This window comes from Daucus carota, chromosome 3, assembly GCF_001625215.2.
Source record: "Daucus carota subsp. sativus chromosome 3, DH1 v3.0, whole genome shotgun sequence".
NCBI lineage: Eukaryota > Viridiplantae > Streptophyta > Magnoliopsida > Apiales > Apiaceae > Daucus > Daucus carota.
Window position 1 is genome coordinate 33,313,255 of NC_030383.2, and position 20,432 is coordinate 33,333,686.

A 20,432-nucleotide genomic window follows, 5' to 3' on the forward strand; every position below is an offset into this window, starting at 1 on the left:
AAGGTAAAACAATCACAAACTGATATGTGGTAACCCTATTTTGTTATGTTTTCTTTCGTTAAGCTCTCATGTGAAAGCATGTGTATATATAAATTCAAAAAAATTAGGGTTTATACTTGATTTGGGGTTTTGATATTTGGTATGAATAATAGATGTTAATAGGGATGTTGTATTGTATTGTATATGGGAATGAATATTTGAAGGTGGTTGGGTGAAGAACGGTCGGAGAGGGAGGCCGAACCACCGCGGCAGCCATGGCAGCGGTGGTGGTGGGCGGCGGTTGCTACAAGATTCGGAGGGAGAAGAAGATGTGTGGTGATTCGGGAGCGTGGCCGTGTGTGTGCGTGATGAAGGAGGCTGGAAGGCGGACGGACGCCGCCACCAGCGGTGGTGGACGTCGCGTCACGTGACGTGAAGCCCCGGAGGCGAGAAAACAAGGGCTGAAAAAGAGGAGAGAGAGAGAGGGAGAAGAGTAGAGTTCGGGGTTTGGCCGGAAAATGGAAAGGAGGCTGAGTTTCTAAAAAATAAATGGAGGGATGCATAGATCGGGATTCGGGGAGTTGATTCATGGTGGTTGCGCGCGATTTGAAGGTCGCCGGAAAGTTGCCGGACGGTGGCTGCCGGCGGCAGCCATGGATGGAGGCTTGGTGAAGAAGATGGAGCTTGGGGAGGAGATGAGGGCAATCCAGTAAATAATCTAATCAGATTTAATTAATAAGAGATAATAAAAGAGGGATTATAAAATATTAAAATATTATAACAATTAAAAGAAAAAAATCGGATTGGTGAGGGAGTTAGGAAATAAAAGAATTAAAGTTAGTGTAAAGAGGGGAGGAGTGATTTAAGGGACAATACTTAAAATAAAGAATCAAATAATAAATAAATTGTAGGAATATAAGTGTAATAGATTTATTAGTGAGAATAAAATTAATAGTTGGTTGGACGAATAATTTAAGAATGAAATTAGATTGGTTTTTGATTAAAAAGAGATATGATAGATTTTAATATTAAACACAATTATATGATCCAAGTAACAAATCTTATATTTAAGGATAAAAAAATTAATGAGATTAAATCATTCTAGTAACTGGAATAAATATGGAATAATTTAGAGTCAACATGAATATTCTAAGAAGGATATAAATAATGGTTACTTAATGTGAAGATTTACTAGTATGATTAATTTTGATGATATGAATTATTTATAATTTGAATGATGACAAGAGCTGTCGAGAATATTTTAAATAGACAAGGAATATTTTATAAGGAGATTTAATTTTATAAATTTATTCTGGGAGCCTTATTATATGAATCAAAATCAAATATTTGGTCGCCATGCTAATATTTGAATAATACGATAATTAAAGTTGAATTGTGTGAATATTGGACTAAATATTATTATTTTATTTGCGTGAATATTTTAGAAAGGATTATTCCTGCATAAATTTCCTTTGGCAAAGGTGGGCCAGAAAATTGTAAACTATTTAAGCGGTATCGAGGCAAGTACTTCTTACCCTATATTCTCTTTATTATTTTTGTTGAATTATTTTTGTACATTTATAATTTTATTATTCATGATTTCTGCCCGACTTAGCTTATATTTTATTCATTATTCCTTATGAGCAACTAGAATCAGAAATTAGAATTTTGCGTAAATAAGGTTGTTTCTCTTTGTTCGGGAGCAACCATTTATTTATTATATAAATTAGGATTATTTTCCCTTCTTCGGAAATAATCACTTTAATTAATTCAATGGTCGATATATTGTTCATATCGACTACCTTCGCCCCTATTGAACGAGACCCGCTAGATTCCTTGTTCGAATCTAGGATTTTGTGATCACTTTCATCATTTAATTTCATTCGAAAGTCTTAAATCCGGAGGATGTTATTCTCACTGGTCAACGTGGCTTGTGATCCACGGTGTTTATTTATGAATGAGATTTTGGTCCCAAGTGAGGACTTTTACGAATACGGGGAACGTCGGAAGAGTTCGACGATGGCCTCAGAGATATTCGTTATGCTAGCTAAAGAGGATAGGGCGTGCTTATCTCGAGCCGTGATCGGGTGAGGATAAGTTGCGCAGGAGAACGGTACTCGGCGGTAGTTGATCGCATCGCTGCTGTATCGGGGCGGATTTGACCAGTTCTCAGTAATTAAAGTTCTTTTTTTGGATTTTCATATCGAGATATGTGGATTTATTGAGATCTTTCTGAATGTGTGTTTCATGGTTTAAATTAATTCAGATATATTGAATATATTGTCTGTACCATGTCTTGTGAAAATCCTGTGACAGATTTTACTTGCTGAGCCATTAAGAGCTCACTTCTTGCTATTATATATTTTTACTCAACAGTTAAGAATGAGGATGATGACCCGAGTCTACAATCGAGGCAGAGAAAAGGAAAGGAGCCTGCACATGGCGAGAGCAATTTACGAGGATGCACCTGAACCTCGTAGCTAGTTATTATATTTAAATAAATACTGTATAACTTTTAAGTACTATGAAGTCCTGCGTGACTAGACTTTTGGGATATGTACGTTGTGGAGATGATCCAAGGACTTGTGGATTGGTACCCACTGAACTTATATTATGGCTCTATATTATATTAACGTATGTTTGCAGGTTGCGAAGCTTGGTACCGTAACGTCCTAAATTCACGAAAGGGTGAGTTTGGGGTCGTTACAAAATCTGCATTTCTATGATCAAAATTTAATTATAATTAGAACTTAATCCGTTATAATCCTTAAAGTTATTTATTTTCGATTTGGATCAAGTGAAAAAACTTGAATCAACCAACCAAATAATTAACAATTAACTATAGATATCTAATAAGTATAAGAAACAAACTAACAATTCTTAACTAATTAATTCATTATATACCGATAAAAAATCTCCATTTCTAAATCAAGCATTAGTTAGTAATTAGATAATTAGATAGACAAACGTAATATAATCACTAATAGATAAAGATGTAACGAACAACCACATATATTAATAATCCAACCTCAAATATAATAGGAACCTCAATAATCAATACCAATTTTTTAAAAGAGTACATATCTTAAAACAAAAGTGGCGATTTCAATATGTCCAAGCTTATTAATATTATTTCTCAGAATGAATTGAAATAGTAGAACATCTTCGTGTTCAAGGAATGACAAATGTCCTCCGAGGCCTCAACAAATCAAGGTTCCTGCATATTCAAAGAAGGAACGCCATCATTGTAAATATAAGTTTCTATCTGCTAAGCAATCATATGCATTAGAATGATACAAAAGTACGTAACCATTTTTATCTTCTTAGAAACAGAATCTGATGAAGTAGGAGTATTCAAGCAAACAACATAATCATTAGTCTGAAAATAAAGGGTAATTAGGAATGCAAACTTTTATTGGTCGACAAATTCCGTATACTAAAACCATGCTAATTAAGCCGCTGTATTGAATTTCGAAAGCTACCTGTGATTGCTCAAATGACGGGAATTTAGTAATCGGTGAATACTCGGCAGCTTTCTTGCCGGAAACAGAACCTTCACACAAATCCACAGCTTTGTATATGTTACTGTCTCCAGCAACATTAGATTTTGAGAGAGATATCTTCACGGTAATAGTCTTTCCAGCAATGTTTCTCAGCACTGGAGGCATCTCACTGTTAGGAGCCTATAAACGAAAATCATGACATCAGTAGGACTCAGATCATGACTGATAAAACTGAATAGCTAGCATTGATCATGCAGCTGAATAAACTTGAAACACAGCTGCATTATTATACAAAAAAAGACCTCTTTAGAAGAGTTCATGAGATTGGTGACTATGGTCTTTGCTAAGCGTTTAACCAAACGATCCGTAAGAACAACTGTCGATGCAAAGGAGTTGTCATCAGCTAATACCAGTAGTCGAAACCTATAAACAAAACATTAGTGATTGTTAACACTGGTCACACAAATTATAACTGTGAGAAGTGATTAGTGACCATCTCCTCAGTACTTAATTATGTAATAGTTTTACCTCTTCTCCCCATATGAGAAGCTACGGGGACAAACAGTACACTTGTACTTTTTATCAACCTTTTCGAGTTCTTCGTGGCATGACTGACAGGCATAGTACCACCAGTTTTCCTTGTCTTCAATATCAAATATCTTAAAAGTGACCATAACAGTACTCTGCTTATGAAGTACATTATGGTCAGAAATTACGTCAATGATAATGATCTATCAGTTTAATAAACACAGCTAAAGCATTTATGCTACCTTTTCTGAAAAAGAAGTGATATTTTCTGTCAAATGCTTCAACGAAAACATTAACACGGGAGAAGCAGGAGGAAGGGTTATAGTTGGTTTGCTTGGAACAACTGGTGATTTGTACCCTTCTTCTTCCAACCTAGATCATATAATGGCCAATATCAATCTATTGAATACTATATATCGGTCTTCATACTCGTGAAATTTGTAACACATTATACACCATATAAACTCAATGATAATATGATTCACCTTTTATGGAATACTTCAACCGCCTCGATGTTAAGATTTAAATAAATCCTTGTGGATGGCAATGCACCAATTTGCAACTCTTCTGCATATGTAATTACATAACATTTAAAAGGATTGTATGCCTATACCATGATGAAAAGAAAATACCATATATGTATAAAAATTTAGACACAACACGTCGAAACGTCGTCAACCCGGAGCTTGCAATAATCGCGACAACATGCCTTTTCTTTTCACTTTCATATTCATTGCTTACAGTAACAGCCAGCTCACCCCATAAGCAAACACCATATGCTACCCTATGAATTATAACCAATAAGTTAGTATTGAAAATGAGTACAAAATAATCACCTGGCAAAGCTAATTTTGAAATTGATACCTTCCATCAGAAAACTTGAATCGTAGTTTCTCCCTTTCCCCGTACCTGGTTGGGACACGGGACGTCGGCTCCCACTCTTCAATCATACCAATAACATCTGCAGTACACATGGAACATAAATTATGTCTTTGAGTGATAAGGTTCAATTGCTAATTTGTGATATTCATTATTACCTAGAGCATACTCAGCATTCTCATCAGCTTCAGAACGACCACCTTGTTCGATCAAATCTCCAACCTCCATGATTTCAAATTTGTGCTTTGGGATCATGATATCTTCCTCAACAGCCTGAATCTTAGTTGAATTCAGGAAGCGGAGATCAATATTTGTTGACACTGGTCTTAGATGACCATACGTGTCTCGGATCTGGAAACCTTCAATAATGTAAACACCACCCTCTTTGACATCTTTCCTAATAGCTTTCAATGTGTCGGGATACACATAAGCATGAAGGTGATAGTTCTGCATATGGATTTCAAAACAACGACAACTTTTAGGTAGCTTTTAATCGCTAATATTAGGCATGACATAATGATGAACCAAGAACACAATGTTGCATATTTCTATGCTTAATGAGAAATAGTTTGAAGTTAAGTCAACATAAAATCAAAACTCCAGTCTTTAACTGACATCATCGTCTAACAGAATGAGGTTGAATCCCTTAACGACACCAGATTCGGCATTGCTTGTAGGCCATAATCTAGTCACCCGAACCTTTATCCTCCAATCAGTCCTGGACTTTTCAAGATCCTCTAGATGATCAAAAATAGCATTGACTTCCGAGCTGTTAAGATGAATGAATATGATACTCCAACAATATAACACCCTAGAAATACCAAAATATGTTGAAAGCATTTTATAGACCGAGTGATATAGATCTTTAAACGCATCACTACAAAAACATTTCATGCACAATACAACAACCTTTCCTCCATGGAGATTCTATCAAGAATGAAGTGGTATTCCAATGATGATTTTCTTCTTCTTATGTTCCGTATCTTATATCTTATTTATATAGAACAACTAACATCAAGCAAAACTTAAATCATTCCCTAATTTGGTGTAGTCCATAGTCTACTGATGATATTATTGCTATGATTTTTGTTTTGTATTTGTATTTTTTAGAATTTTTTAATTTAATTAGAAAGATTCTTAACACCAGAGAATCATCCAATAATTCCGTAGCTCCACCTATGAGATCATGATTTATTAGGTAATTAATATATTTTTATACGTTCTAATGCAATATAATTGTTTCTATTTTAGATGTAGTATCTATAATTGTTTCTTAGAGATTTTACTATCAATTGCAATATTATACACGGACATTTATAGTAATGATTCTTTCTGACCAATTACATCATTTCTACGCAATGATTGACATTTTTTTCTAGATTGATTGAAGTGCACAATCAGCTATGGCTATGGTTACTCGAACAAACACATGTCCATCCGTGACTTGAAACTTATGGACACGACGATCACCATTGATTGTGCGAATCGTTGACACCTGGCCAGGATTCTCGACAACACCAATCACGTCTGCAGCAAAACAAAAAACAGAAAAAGTATCACACAATAAGAAAATTATAGTTGGCAGGTATAATAAGTTGACTGCGTAACATGCCTATTGTATGGACTGGTAATTGATCATCATTGTTTGGTTCTGCAAGACGTTGTACTTTATCGACCGAAACAAATTCAAAACCATGTTGTGGAAATCTAAGGCTGGTATCCAGGTATGGTTGAACAGTGGTGACATTCAAGAAACGAATGGATCTTGTAGAAGAGAGGGGGCGTACAAACGCAGAACAGTTCAAAAGGGCAAAAGTTGTTATTTCGTAGAGGCCTCCTTCGACTATCAAACCATCAAGAGATTTCCAGAAATACGATGGTTCTGTGTTTCACAACACCAGAAAAAATATATCAATAAACTGCTCGACATGCAAACTATTTGATATCAAAGAAGTGCTGATAAAATGTTGTGAGAGGAATTGATACAACACCCCCAGAACCGTAAAACACAATTATAGGGATATCTGTTACAACTACGAAAATCACGGCTAGCTCTTAGGGGCTACCGTTAACATAAACTAAAGAAAAACAAATGTGTTTAAGGGCTGAGCTTGCAAAGAACCAAACAACGAGGCCGGAATATTAGAATTCCGCCCTGCAATTGCCCGGAAATGTACGTCACAAAGGTTACACGTGCCTCTCTTTAGAGTGTAGAACTCGTGAGTTTATGAATCTGAATTTGATCCCCCTTTGCAAGGTGCCTACATACCCTATATTTATAGGGATCAAGCCCATGTAGTTCTCGATTTAGGACTCTGAAGAGATAAGCTCTTATCCCCTCTAGTTTAGGATAAAACAACTTCCTCTTGTAGTTATCTAGCGGCATCCCACTCCAAGTAGTTCACTTGAAGCCTTCATCTTCAATATATATCCGAATATTTGCACTATATATATATATATATATATATATATATATATATATATATATATATGTTGTAATTATCTCCTCTTGATCGTAATTATCTCCATAATAGATGTATTTATCCCTTAATTTGCAGATAAATGATGGCTGATATACTCCCAATATACTTCCAATTCGTCCTCCTAGAAACAAGGAAGAAGAGTCCTACTTGGAGTCTGCCTGCCGTTCTGTCCAGGCGGCGGAAGCCCTTCCAGCGGCATCCCCTAACTGCAGCCCTGTAGCTGCAAGCCAGGATGCACTTAGCGGTAACCCCTAGCAGAAGTAACCCTTAAAGCGCCTTCAGGTGCAACCCCATGCTGATGGCAGCCTCCATTATGCTTCCAATGCTAGTCTGTATACCTTCATGTACACTTTCAATGATTCACCCAGCCATGGTAAAGCCCGTTATCCTTAACTAGATGATCCCAGTAAGCCCAGATAAAGCCCAAATAATATGATGGGCTATAAAATAAGTCCAGGGAGATTTTATGGCAGAACAACTACCCCCCGGTTCCTTGAAGTATTAAATACGAGAGGAACCTAAGAATGGTAACCCTCAATCAACCAGCTGCAAGCCCTTAAATTATGTTAGAGGTCAATCGTAAATTATTTCTAAACTTACGTGGGCGCAGCCCGGTGTAAGAAACAAGAAATAATTTAGATATACTTCCCACACATAAGTATAAAACCAATTAATTTGTTTCAATCATCGTAAGCCTTGAATATCTGTTCCAAAATAATTAAAATTATCTTCCAAAAATCTGCTCGAGCTTCCGTAATTTTTGCTCCACCTTTTCAGTTTCTAGCGTGTGTCACGTCAGCTTGTGATAAGGCTGATCCCAAAGATTTCGTGGTTTAATTTAAATTCAAATTGATTTGAATTGTAACAAAAAAATCCCTAATTAGGTGGTGCAACCGTAGAGTCCTAGCATGCCTCTACCTCTTCAGCCACCCACCTAGGCCTCGGAAACCCCTGGCTCATCAAATCTACCTCCACGCCAAGCCAGTCACGGCACGCCACCTGGCGTAGTTGTTCCCCACTTCCCACTGCTATATAAAGACACACACCAAGCCTCACTCTTCTTTTCTTTTATCTCTTAAACTCTTCACTTCACACTCTCTCTTCCAACCGAAGCACTTCCAGACGCAATCCGCTCTTCTTCTCCGGCGTTCGCTTCTCCATTTCCATTTCCACTTCTCAATCCAAGGTATGCTCTCTTCAAACCCTCATCGTTATTATCCATTACATTTGCACCATGTAGGCAGCTAACTGTTTGTATGATCCATGCTCGATTTTCATTTTTTCTTTTTGACTGCTCACCTCGGCATGCGTGCACACACCCATATTTGCCTCGCTTGATGTTATTATGCCAGATTGAACTACTAATTTGCTCTGCATGTTTGTATAATCGATTGCACACATTAATCTTTTGAATGTGCACACACCACTGGCTTCAATCGACTTCGATTAGGCCCTATTTGTTTTATGACTGGGTTGTTGCCCTTGCTATTGTTGCGTTGCTTTTAAACCGTGATCGTAACCTTAGATTGTAAACCCTAGGTTCCCAATCGCCTCTAGGGGGAACCCCTCTTTTACAATCGAACTCCTTTTCATGCCCTTTATCTGCTTTGAATGCATTGTTGTGTGATTTGCTTGCTATGCCTGTTTAGCTTGTAGCCTAGGGTAATTATTGGATGTTGATTGTTATGGTTGAGGTTAGGGTTAAGATCAGGCTTCCCGCTCTAGGTACCTTGTTAGGCTTCCCGCCAATAGGCGGAGAAGATGAACCGTCATCCGTAGCCCGTGCCACTTCCTTTGAGGGAGGTAGTCCCCTCATACCTTAGGGCTCCAACTGAAGCCTTTCCATTCCTCCTTCACACCCGTAGGGCTCCACTTTTACAACCCAGCCTTCCGCATGCCCTTTTTCCTTTTCTCTTCTTTTTCTTTCGACCCCTTCACCTCCTGTTGTGTCCTCTGTTAACCCATCCTTTCCATTTTTAGATGTCTCAAGGATCCATGTCTCCTTACTCGTCCCAATCTGCCACCAGCAAGGCTCTCGTTGTTGTGGTTGACGCGGGATCCTCACCTAGCTTGGGCCTTCATCCCGATCAGCTACCATTGGGGGTTAGCTCTAGGACTCGCTCCAAGCGCAGCTCGGTGGTAAAGGAGCTCAACTGGACCACCTCCGAGTCTAGCCAGGCGGATGGGACCCCGGGCCTCCCACTGGACCCTGCTGCTGAAACCCTCGAGGGGAACCCCGAGGAGGCTGAACGGGAGGCCGAGGCTTCCGTGGAGGTTATCGAGCCTCCGGCTGTAGTCCTGGCCTGCGAGTACATGGACTCCATCATGACTCCTGCTCGGCTGCAGTCCCTCTTGGAGTCCTGCAACCCTGGTTGCACCCTGGGGATTCCGAAGCCAGGAGAGAGGTGTCACCGCTTCGACACCCTCAAGCCGGACACCGACTACCCCAAGGCCGTGCTCTCCGCCCAGTTCTTCAGGCTGGGCTTGTCTCTCCCCCCCATCCTTTTATCCTGGAGGTTTTGGACTTCTATGAGGTCTCCCCCATGCAGCTTACCCCCAACTCCTACCGCATGGCGATCTGCCTCTACATCCTCTACGACATCCACCATGGGGTGAGGATGTCTGCTTTGGATTTGGGCTGGTTCTTCCAGCTGAAACTCACTGGGAGGACCCCAGGGTTCTTCTATCTCACTGCTTGGAACACCCATCACAAGAAGGGCATTAAGGGTAACCGCCAGTCGATGTCAGACTGGCAGAAGCTTTTCCTTTACTGCTACGACTGCCCAGTCTACAGGAAGGACTTCAACCTCTCCCCCAGTAAGCCAGTTTTCCCCTTGTCCACTGTCCGGTTTAGCTTTTTAGGCTTCACGTTTAGCTTCCTTATGTTTGTATTTGTTGAAGACATTCCAGTGCAGACCCCTTTGGCGGGAGAGTCCCTTGAGAGGGCCACGCATGTTGGGGCTTTCCACCAAGTTGGGTGATGGCTCAGGCCTGCTAACTCCAGAGAATCTGGAGAGGCTCGGTTTCTCCACCACGGTGGTTGATGCATCCCCCGTTGACGAGGGGGTGCAGGTATTGAATGGGACGAAAGCCCAGGTTTCCTCTTTGCTTTCAACTTCGAACTTGCTCGTCTTATATGATATGTGTCTTGCATATTCCCTGTTATACATCCTGCATGCTTTATAACTTTTCTGCCGTTTGCTATGCTTGCATCCTGTTGTTTCCCCATTATTAATTGCATAGTTTCGGACTGCTTTCCATCGTTTTCTTCTGCAGATATGGCTGCCAATATTCCCAGATTTGTCAAGCGCTCCACCAAATACGAGGACCTCTTCGGAGAGGCCTCCGGTTCGCAGGCTCCCGTTACTGCCAAGCCACTCTCCCAGCTTCCCGCTCCCTCTCTTGACCAGAAGAAAACCTCTTCTGGGAGCCGCAAGAGGGACCCCTCCAGAGCCGGGGAGGTAGGGTCTTCAGCTGAAAGCCGCTCCAGCAAGAAGCCCAGGGTGGCCCTGGCACGTAGCTCTCCTGCGTCCTCCTCCACTCAGAAGTCTCAGTTTTTCCAACGGATGCTCTCCGACCAGATCCCCGAGGCTACCATCCGGGAGTGGGATAGGCTTTCCATTGCTGAGGCCACCCGTGACAAGGTGGTGGCCAATGCTAAGAGCCTGTTCCTCGACCAGAAGATGGGGGAACATGTTGCTGACACTGCCTGGGTCAATGAAACCATGAGGGCAGAGCTGAAGCAGGCCAAGGCTGATCTGGCTTCCACTGCTAAGGAGAGGGATGCCTTTCAGAAGGCTAACCTCAAATTCAAGGAGGCGGAGACCAGGGCCCAGCAGCTGAAGAAGAAGGAAAAAATGGTGAGGAGGGGGCTTGAGGAGGAGGTTGACGGGCTACGTAGGCAGGTTAAAGAGCTGGAGTTGCAGGTAAGGGGTCTCTAGGATGCGGCAGCCACTGCAAAGGAAGGGAGGAAGGAACGGGAGGCCGCGATATTCGAGGCTAGGGTTGCTGCGGGGGTGTAAGACTGTGTTAAGTCGGCCTACCGCTTCCTCCCCGACAACGATTGGGCGAAGCTAGGGTCCGACGCCGCGGCAGCCCTGGAGGTGGCAAAGGCTGAGGATGAAGCTGGCCTAGACAAGGCCCTGGCTACTTCCCAGGGTCTCTCCGGAGATAGCGGCGATAAGAGGGTTGCGGCTGAAGATGAGCCAAAGCCCGCAGAGCTGATTTCTGCAGGTCTTGTGGTGACGCCCCCGGAAGGGTTTCCGGCCGCGGCCCTGGCGGTAGCCCAGACCTCACAGGATCCCCCTGCCGTCGACGAGAAGGACTCCTCCTCCCCTGCTGCTCCTTGATCTCCTCTCCCTCTATTTAATCAACTTTTAATTATGAATGTTTTTGCTTGGCGCTCGTCGTCATGAATTGAATAATTTTGGATGAGGGTGCGGGCACCTCAGAATGCCCCGCAAGATATTTGCTACTTCAAGGGACCTCCCCCTGTTGGTGTGGGGAGGAATTTTCCCTTGGATTTATTATTTTTATAACAACTTCTCTATTCCTTCATTCCTTGCCTTGTACGATTTTCTTTATGTTTCTCTTGATGTTGTACGTGCTTGTCATCTAATCCTTCCGTGCAAGTAGAAAGAACGAATACAGGGGGTAGCCCTTGTGTTGAGAATGCACATACTACCCAATTTCTGGGGATTGCATCCCTTGAGACTGTGTTCTTCGGGGTTGTTTCCTTCCTTGAGAATGCATATTGATGTTACTATGCTAACTCCTCGATAGTATAAAAGTGCTTAGTCTTGAATAATTCATCCAAGTATGAGTAAACTCGATTTTATGTGTAAACCTGGCGTTGGGGCTTCGCCCGTAAGCCCCCAAGTATGAGGCTTAAAAGATATCCTTGGGCGTTAGCCTTAAAGTGATCCCCAGGTGTAAGCTTTTAGAATAATCTCCAAGTGTAAGCTTCGAGCTAACTTCACAAAGTAAGCCTTGTAGTAATTCCACCAAGTAAGCCTTGTAATAACTCCACCAAGTTAGCCTTGTAATAATTCCACCAAGTGAGCCTTGAGAGCCTGGACAGGCTTTAAACTCGAAAGCCTTGATAGGCCATCAGCCTTGAAAGCCTTGGTAGGCTATAACCTTGAAGGGCTACTGTAAGCCCAAAACCTTGAAAGCTTGAAAAGCTTTAAACCTTGAAAGCTTGAAAAGCTTTAAACCTTGAAAGCTTTGATAAGCTTTAGCCTTGAAAGCCTTGATAGGCTTTAAACCTTTAAGGGCTACTGTAAGCCCAAAACCTTGCAAGCTTGAAAATCTTGAAACCTTGAAAGCTTTGATAAGCTTTAAACCTTGAAGGGCTACTGTAAGCCCAAAACCCTGCAAGCTTGAAAAGCTTGAAACCTTGAAAGCTTTGATAAGCTTTAAACCTTGAAGGGCTACTGTAAGTCCAAAACCTTGCAAGCTTGAAAAGCTTGAAACCTTGGAAGCTTTAATAAGCTTTAAACCTTGAAGGGCTACTGTAAGCCCAAAACCTTGAAAGCTTTAAGCCTTGAAAGCTTTGATAAGCTTTAAACCTTGAAGGGCTACTGTAAGCCTAAAACCCTGCAAGCTTGAAAAGCTTGAAACCTTGAAAGCTTTGATAAGCTTTAAACCTTGAAGGGCTACTGTAAGCCCAAAACCTTGCAAACTTGAAAAGCTTGAAACCTTGAAAGCTTTGATAAGCTTTAAACCTTGAAGGGCTACTGTAAGCCCAAAACCTTGCAAGCTTGAAAAGCTTGAAACCTTGAAAGCTTTGATGAGCTTTCCTTCCAATCAGTGCAGTCAAGTTGTTGAGTTTTGATGTTTTTGATTTCCAGTTTCAAATTTAGGAATTTAGGCCAAGTAATGTTAATGATATGCCTACTAACCCTTGAGTTCTTTAGCATTATTACAATTATGGTGGAGAACAAGATGCAATTGAAACCCTAAATACTTTTTAAAGCATACATGAAGTATTCAATTAACAATCATGGTAAGCAAGCAAGCATATACAAGATTTTGCAACGGAAAACTGCGAAATTTTATTGAATCACATGGTAAGAAGTTGACATAGCATAATTTTGGGGGGTGTAAAGACACCACCCCTCGAGCATCCTAGCAGATAAAACAAATAGTAGCCTGATAATTTTCCTAAAAGCATCGCGATTACAACTAATAAACCGCCTTTATTGTCCTGACCCTTAAGCCGAAGCCTATAGAAATACTACCCGGGTGAAGCTACTGGTAATACCTCTTTAAGTGTTGGGCGTTCCACGCCCGTGGTATGAGTCTTCCATCCATGTCTGTAAGGTGATAGGTACCTTCCCAAAGCACTATTTTGATAATGTATGGGCCTTCCCATTTTGCACCGATGGCTCCATGAGCGGGAACCCTCATGTTAGGCATCATTTTTCTGAGAACCAGGTCTCCCGTTTTGAGGAGTCGAGCCCTCACTTTCTTATCAAAATACTTATGGGTCCTCTGTTGATACGCAGCAAGTTTCAACTAAGCTGTATCCCTCACTTCTTCAATCAGGTCTAGATAGAGCCTGTGGTTGACTTCGTTATTCTCAGGGTCATAGTTATCCCTTCGAAAGGACCCTACTCTAACTTCTACGGGAACCATGGCTTCACACCCGTATGTTAGGGTAAACGGGGTTTCGCCAGTGGTAGACCTTGGAGTGGTATTGTAAGACCACAACACCATAGGAAGTTCTTCTGGCCAACACCCCTTTTTCTCTTCTAGTTTGGCTTTAAGGGTGTGCTTGATGATTTTGCTTACGGCCTCCGTCTGACCGTTACTCTGGGGATGGCACACCGCGGAAAACCCTTTCTTTATGCCGAGGTGTTCACAAAAATTTATCATCTCATTGCTATCAAATTGCTTCCCATTGTCTGATATGAGCTTGTAGGGAACCCCGTATCGACAGATGATTGCTCGATACACGAAGTCTACTAGCTTCCTTGTAGTGATGGAAGCCAGGGGTTCAGCCTCAGCCTATTTAGTAAAGTAGTCTACAGCCACAACTGCATATTTCATCCCTCCTTTCCCTTTGGGTAATTCACCAATCAGATCTATACCCACTACACCATAAGTGGCCTATTGTAACAAATAATTTTGGTGTTACACGATAAAATGTTACCATTGGTGCCTTAAAATGAATTTTATCTACATATGCCTACACCGCTTTTTAGTGTAACCATAAGTAAACGTCAGTGTAATCGTAGATGTAACGAGACATCTATGGTAACATTTTATTTGGTGTTACTGTTGGTTTAAAAAAAAGTGTAACTGAAAAGTGAAATGTTTGAGCGGCTAGAATCAAAACAAGCAGGCGGGAGATTGGAAATAATCGAACACAAAATATATATGTCAGGGAAATAATACATAGCTGTGTGCCTTGTCCTATGTGATTTAGATATGTTTGTGTAATAAATTTGATTTTATAAAAATTATTATTTTATTATTTATAGGTAATTATTTTATTATTTATAGGTAATCCAACTTGTGAAATTTTTATGTTTTGAATTATTTAAAAATATTTCTATATTATATATGATTAATTTAATTATTTGGAGCTCAAAAAGAATGGTCAAGCAATTATTTACTAAAATTTTTTATAATATTAAATTTTATTTATTAAACATATTTGAAGTTTTTAAATTAATTTAAAAAATTTGTTTTAATTTATAAGAATATATAAGATGTTATAAATGATCATTTTAAATATTTTTCAAATAATATGAATTTTCAAATAAAAATATAAAAAAATTTGAATATAATATATTAAGAATTATCTTTTTAGATATTTTAGAGATTTGGAATTGTTTAATCATTTAAACGATTTATATATTATAATTTTGAAAAATATTTTCAAAACTCTAAATACAATTTACACATAAAAATAGTTTAATAACTCGAAATTTGCAACTCAGAATTTTATTTATAATGATAGATATTTTGTTTTTGAAATCTAAAGATAGATATTTTAAAACTAAAGTTGTGCACTATAGGATTTAAAAGAGAAAAAACAAAAGAACGGGTCTAGCTTAACAGATTTGGGGGTTAGGGTTTGGATATAGATTTGGGTGTGTAATTAAAGGAGAAGCAAGCGGATGGCTGGAGCCTGTAGGCTGTTCTTCGGTAGTCGGCCAAGCTAGAACCGCCGACTTGTAGAGAAACCAAGGTGTGGATATTAGTCGATGCCAAAGAGGGACAAAGGAATAAGGGGGTGGGTTCGTCGGTGTTAAGCTGCGGTAGTGTTCGAGAATGGAGGGGGTTGTCGGTGGCTGGACTCCGGCCAGATGCAATTCAAGCGGCAACATTTTTTTGGTGAACACTCCACCCACCTATGTTTGTTTCGAATAAATGCATTTGAATTTATTTTTACTTTTTCCTTTCTTTTTTCAAATTATATATGATGTTGTGTAGGCCTGCTGGTTATGTGATTTGTGTGTCATTTGTATTGTTTCATCTAATATTGCTTAACATATAGCATCGCAAATGCTACAGATGTTGTTTCAAAGCTACAGGGGTTTAAGTCAAGTGATTGTGTAAAGGAATATTGAGGTGTGCTGTGTGTGTATGTGTTGACATGTGAAAGACGGTGGTTAAGTGTTGTTTTCTTATCTTTTCTACTCTTGTTATCTCTTCAGGTCAATAACAAATTTTGCTTGAATGTTTCATGAATTCACTATATACTGAAAAGGTAGTTTTCTTTTTTATTTTTGTTTTGGCCAAGTGAGCTGCTGAATTTTCATTCTTAGCAGGTGTAGGTGCTGCTAACACCGACCCATCTAACCATAGTCATGGAATATGCTGGAGAAGGGGAACTTTTTGAATGAATTTGCAATGCCGATAGATTTAGTGAATATAAGGTATAAATACACACTCACACGTTGATATGCACTGAACAGATTAAGTTTTGTTGTATGGTTTTCTTTCCGTAGCTTTCACAGGCTCTAGTTATGTCTAACTTAAAAAATTCCATTTGACAGTACTCTATCATGTCCTCCTTTTCTTCTGAACTCGGGGTTCAATTTGGGACCTGCCAGGAAGCTCCATATGTCATAGATGTTGACTCGCAGGTTCATTTACTTAAACTACGAGTGACTAAAATTTCGATTACTGACATGTCATAATAGAAGATGCAAACATGTGTTCCAAAGCAAGTAAAGTCCAAATCTAACCGAAATATCTAACAGATTTTTTTACAAGTTTGCAGCATAAGATCCATTCATGTATATATTTATATCATGGAGTTATCCCATGGAATTAAATTGTGTGTTTAGTTTAATGCCAGTTGATATCAGTCGTATATTGCATTACACGTTAATTCTGTGAGTTCCTTATTTTATCTAAACGCACACAATCAAGATAAACTCATTGGATTAAATGAAATATGTACTTTGTTTTCTGCATTGGATTAACATAAAATGAATACTGCTAACCTTATTTTATCTAAAGGCACACAACGGCCAAGTTTCAAGACAAACGGGGATCTGTCACTGCTGGAAATGCTTCTAGTATAAGGTTCTCTTTCTGCCTATCTGTTTTCTTCTACATTGTCACTGATGTCTCAAGGGCAACTTCCAGACATCATCTTGTTTTTCAACCTATCTTGATAGTTTTTCATCATAAACAGTGATGGTGAAGCTGCATTAGTTCCCTGTTACTTGTAAGTTGGTGGTATAACTTTTCTCCCTAACTTTGCAGGCCCCTGAGGTATTTATTACGGTTCCATCACTAGCCATACCGAAAGCTATTACCAATGCTGGTTTACAGGCTTCAGCAGTTGATTATTATGACATAAAGGAAGCCTTTTCTGTAAGAGTTCTCGCTCTTTTCGAGTCTTCTTCTAATGCGCGAATTGAGCATATGTTTATGACAAGACAGCCACATTAACAGCAACAACATGTACAGAGGATGAGGACACCAGTCGAGAACACACTGCAATCTTCTTACATTGAAGAAGCAAGCCCGAATTTCAATTTCCAAGTATAGTTAGTTTTATATTGTACCTAGCCAGTAATACCTACATTAGTTTTAGTTTCATGCACTAGTACTTATTCTGGTATGGTTGCTAGTTGGTAGGCTTGGACCTTTGTTTTTGGTATTTGGATTGTGTTTGTTGCTGAATATTGGTTGGTAAATTTGAAATGGGAAAAGCTATTTTTTAAATGCTATATTGCCTTTTTTTCCCAATAAAGTGTTGGCAAGGAGCCCTGTAAAGTGTAGCTATTATTGTTAATGGTTCATATTTCTCTGTTGCTAAATATCAAAAACTGTTGGTAAAGATTTAAAAAATGTAGGTAAAGGTAGAAAAGGTTTATATAAAAGTGTAACTATAACTAACAAGAAGTTGCCATTGATAACTTAGTTTTTCAAAGTTTAGTGTTACAGTAGCACAAGTGGTGTTACTATAGAGCTATAGTTACAGCTCTTTTAGTGTTACCAAAACAAAACAAAGTGTAGGCATAGAGGTATATGGTTACACTTTTCCAAGTGTCACCAAAAAATGAAAAAGTGTTACCCTAGACCCCTATGGTAGCACCGATTTTAGTTACGATCCTGTTTGATGAAAAAGTGTTACCATAGCCCTTTTTTTCACTTTCAGCAACACTTTCTGACCTTTATTCACACTTTTTTGGCTGTTACAATAGGCCACATATGGTGTAGTGACCCCAAACAGCAAACAGCCAGGGGCTTGTCAGGGTCTTCAGAGGTACCGTTGGGTTCTGGTTTGTATTAGAGAACCTTTGGCAGCTGTCACAGGCCGTGGCGAAGGCATGCGCACTCTTGTAGAGGGTAGGCCAATAGTAGCCTTGACGGAGGATTTTGTGAGCGAGGGAGGCACCCCCCGAGTGATTCCCACATATTCCTTCATGCACCTCGCGCATAATATATTCACATCTTATCCTAGCAACACACCTAAGGAGGGGCCGATTGAACCCCCTTTTATAAAGGATTCCATCATAGATTACATACTGGGCTGCCTTGTATCTCAATTTTCTGGCCTCATCTTTGTCTGTAGGCAGGGTTCCGTTGGCTATGTATTCCTGAATTGGGGTTGTCCAAAGGTCAGACTCATCGACCTCAACATCCAGGACTTTAATCCTGGGGATGCTAGGCTGATACTGGATTTCGAGGGGGATCACCCCAAGCATGTGCGCATCCCTCTGAGAGCCTAACTTGGCCAGGGCGTCTGCATCTGCATTCTCAGATCTCGGTATTTGCTCTAGCTTGATTTCCCTTAATTTCCCAGTTAATTCCTAGGCATACCGCATATAGAGATCAGTACGGGGACCCCTAGCTTGGAAGCCTCCTCGGATGTGCTAGACTACCAGCATAGAATCACTGTAAACATTCATATTTTCCACCCTCATCTCCAAGGCTAGCTTCAGCCCTGCTATTAGGGCTTCATACTACGCGTCATTGTTGGTGGCTTTAAAGTCAAAGTGAATGGAGCTTTGCAGCTTATGGCCTTCCGGACTGACTAGGACGATGCCAGCCCCGGCCCCATTTCCATTGACAGCCCCATCGACGTACAAGTTCCACCAAGAGGAACAATTCTCGGGTATGGCTATTGAAGACTGAGGTTCAGGTACACATTCCATCCCTTCAACTTCAAAAGTAGGTGGAAACTCAAAGATGAAGTCAGCTAGTGCTTGCCCTATGATGGCGGTCCTTGGCTTGTACTCTATATCAAATTGGCCTAGCTCAACCGCCCATTTCATAATTCTGCCAGAGGCTTCCGGCTTGTGTAGTACTTGCTTGAGAGGGAAGGATGTTCGCACTTCAATCTTGTGGGCCTGGAAGTAAGGCCTTAGTTTACGGGAAGCCAATATTAGGGCGTAGGCTAACTTTTCCATATTCGAGTAACGGGTTTCAGCATCAAGTAGTCTTTTGCTCACATAATATATCGGCTGCTGGGTTTGCTCTTCATCCTTGATCAGGACAGCGCTAATTGAGAACTCAGAAACCCCTAGGTAAAGGATTAAGGCTTCACCCCCCGTTGGTTTTGCCAACAGTGGCGGGCTTCCAAGTTGCTCCTTCAGCTTCAGGAAGGCAGCCTCGCATTCTGTCATCCATTCAAATTTTTGCCCCTTTTTTATGGCTGCAAAGAATTCTCTACATTTGTCTGAGGACTTTGAGATAAACCGGTTTAGGGCGGCAACCCGGCCTGTAAGGCATTGCACCTCTTTTACATTCCTAGGCGACCTCATTTCAATTAAGGCCTTGATCTTCGCAGGGTTAGCTTCGATTCCACTGTGATTGACAATGAAGCCCAGGAACTTGCCAGATTCAACCCCGAATACGCACTTTTGGGGATTCAACTTCATCCTGTAATCCCTTAGTATGTCGAACATCTCTGATAAGTGTGTCACATGATCATAAGCTTCCTTTGATTTGACTAGCATGTCATCCACATAAACTTCCATTGTTTTCCCAATCTGGTCCTTAAACATCTTATTGACCAGCCTTTGATATGTAGCCCTGGCATTTAGCAAACCAAACGGCATGCCGATATAGCAATAAAGCCCCCTGTCAGTGATGAAGGAGGTGTGTTCCTGATCTGGCTCGAACATGGGGATTTTATTGTAGCCCGAGTAGGCGTCCATGAAGCTTAACAGTGCATGCCCCGCAGTGGAATCCACCAATTGGTCAATTCGAGGAAACATGAAGTTGTGCTTAGGGCAAGCCTTGTTCGGATCAGTAAAGTCCATGCATGTTCTCCACTTTCCGTTAGGTTTCTTCACCAACACCGGGTTTGCTATCCATGTAGGGTAGAAAGCTTCTTTCACTAGGCCTGCCTTCAATAGTCGGTCTACCTCTTCTTGAAGAGCGGTAGCCCTTTCCCCGCTAATTGGTCTTTTCTTCTGTCTGACTCCCTTTCTGTCTGGGTCAATATTGAGGTGGTGACACATGACTTCTGCGTGAATCCCGATCATATCCGAATGGTTCCAAGCAAAGACGTCCAGATTATTCTTTAAGAATACGGCCAGGGTTTCCTTTAGGTCCGGCCCCAATTGCTCCCCAATTTTCA

General features: G+C 40.5%; 1 long non-coding RNA gene across 2 annotated transcripts; it reads left to right on the plus strand.

Annotated features, from left to right (window-relative positions):
• The first annotated feature begins 15,421 nt into the window (after positions 1-15,421).
• Positions 15,422-17,557, plus strand: LOC108198856 (uncharacterized). Of its 2 annotated transcripts, XR_010290481.1 has the most exons (5): positions 15,422-15,718; positions 15,899-16,263; positions 16,384-16,473; positions 16,853-16,918; positions 17,102-17,557. It is a non-coding gene; the product is annotated as an uncharacterized LOC108198856 (long non-coding RNA). The 2 variants fall into 2 exon arrangements; XR_001802198.2 differs by having other exon boundaries at positions 15,422-16,263.
• The last annotated feature ends 2,875 nt before the right edge of the window (positions 17,558-20,432 follow it).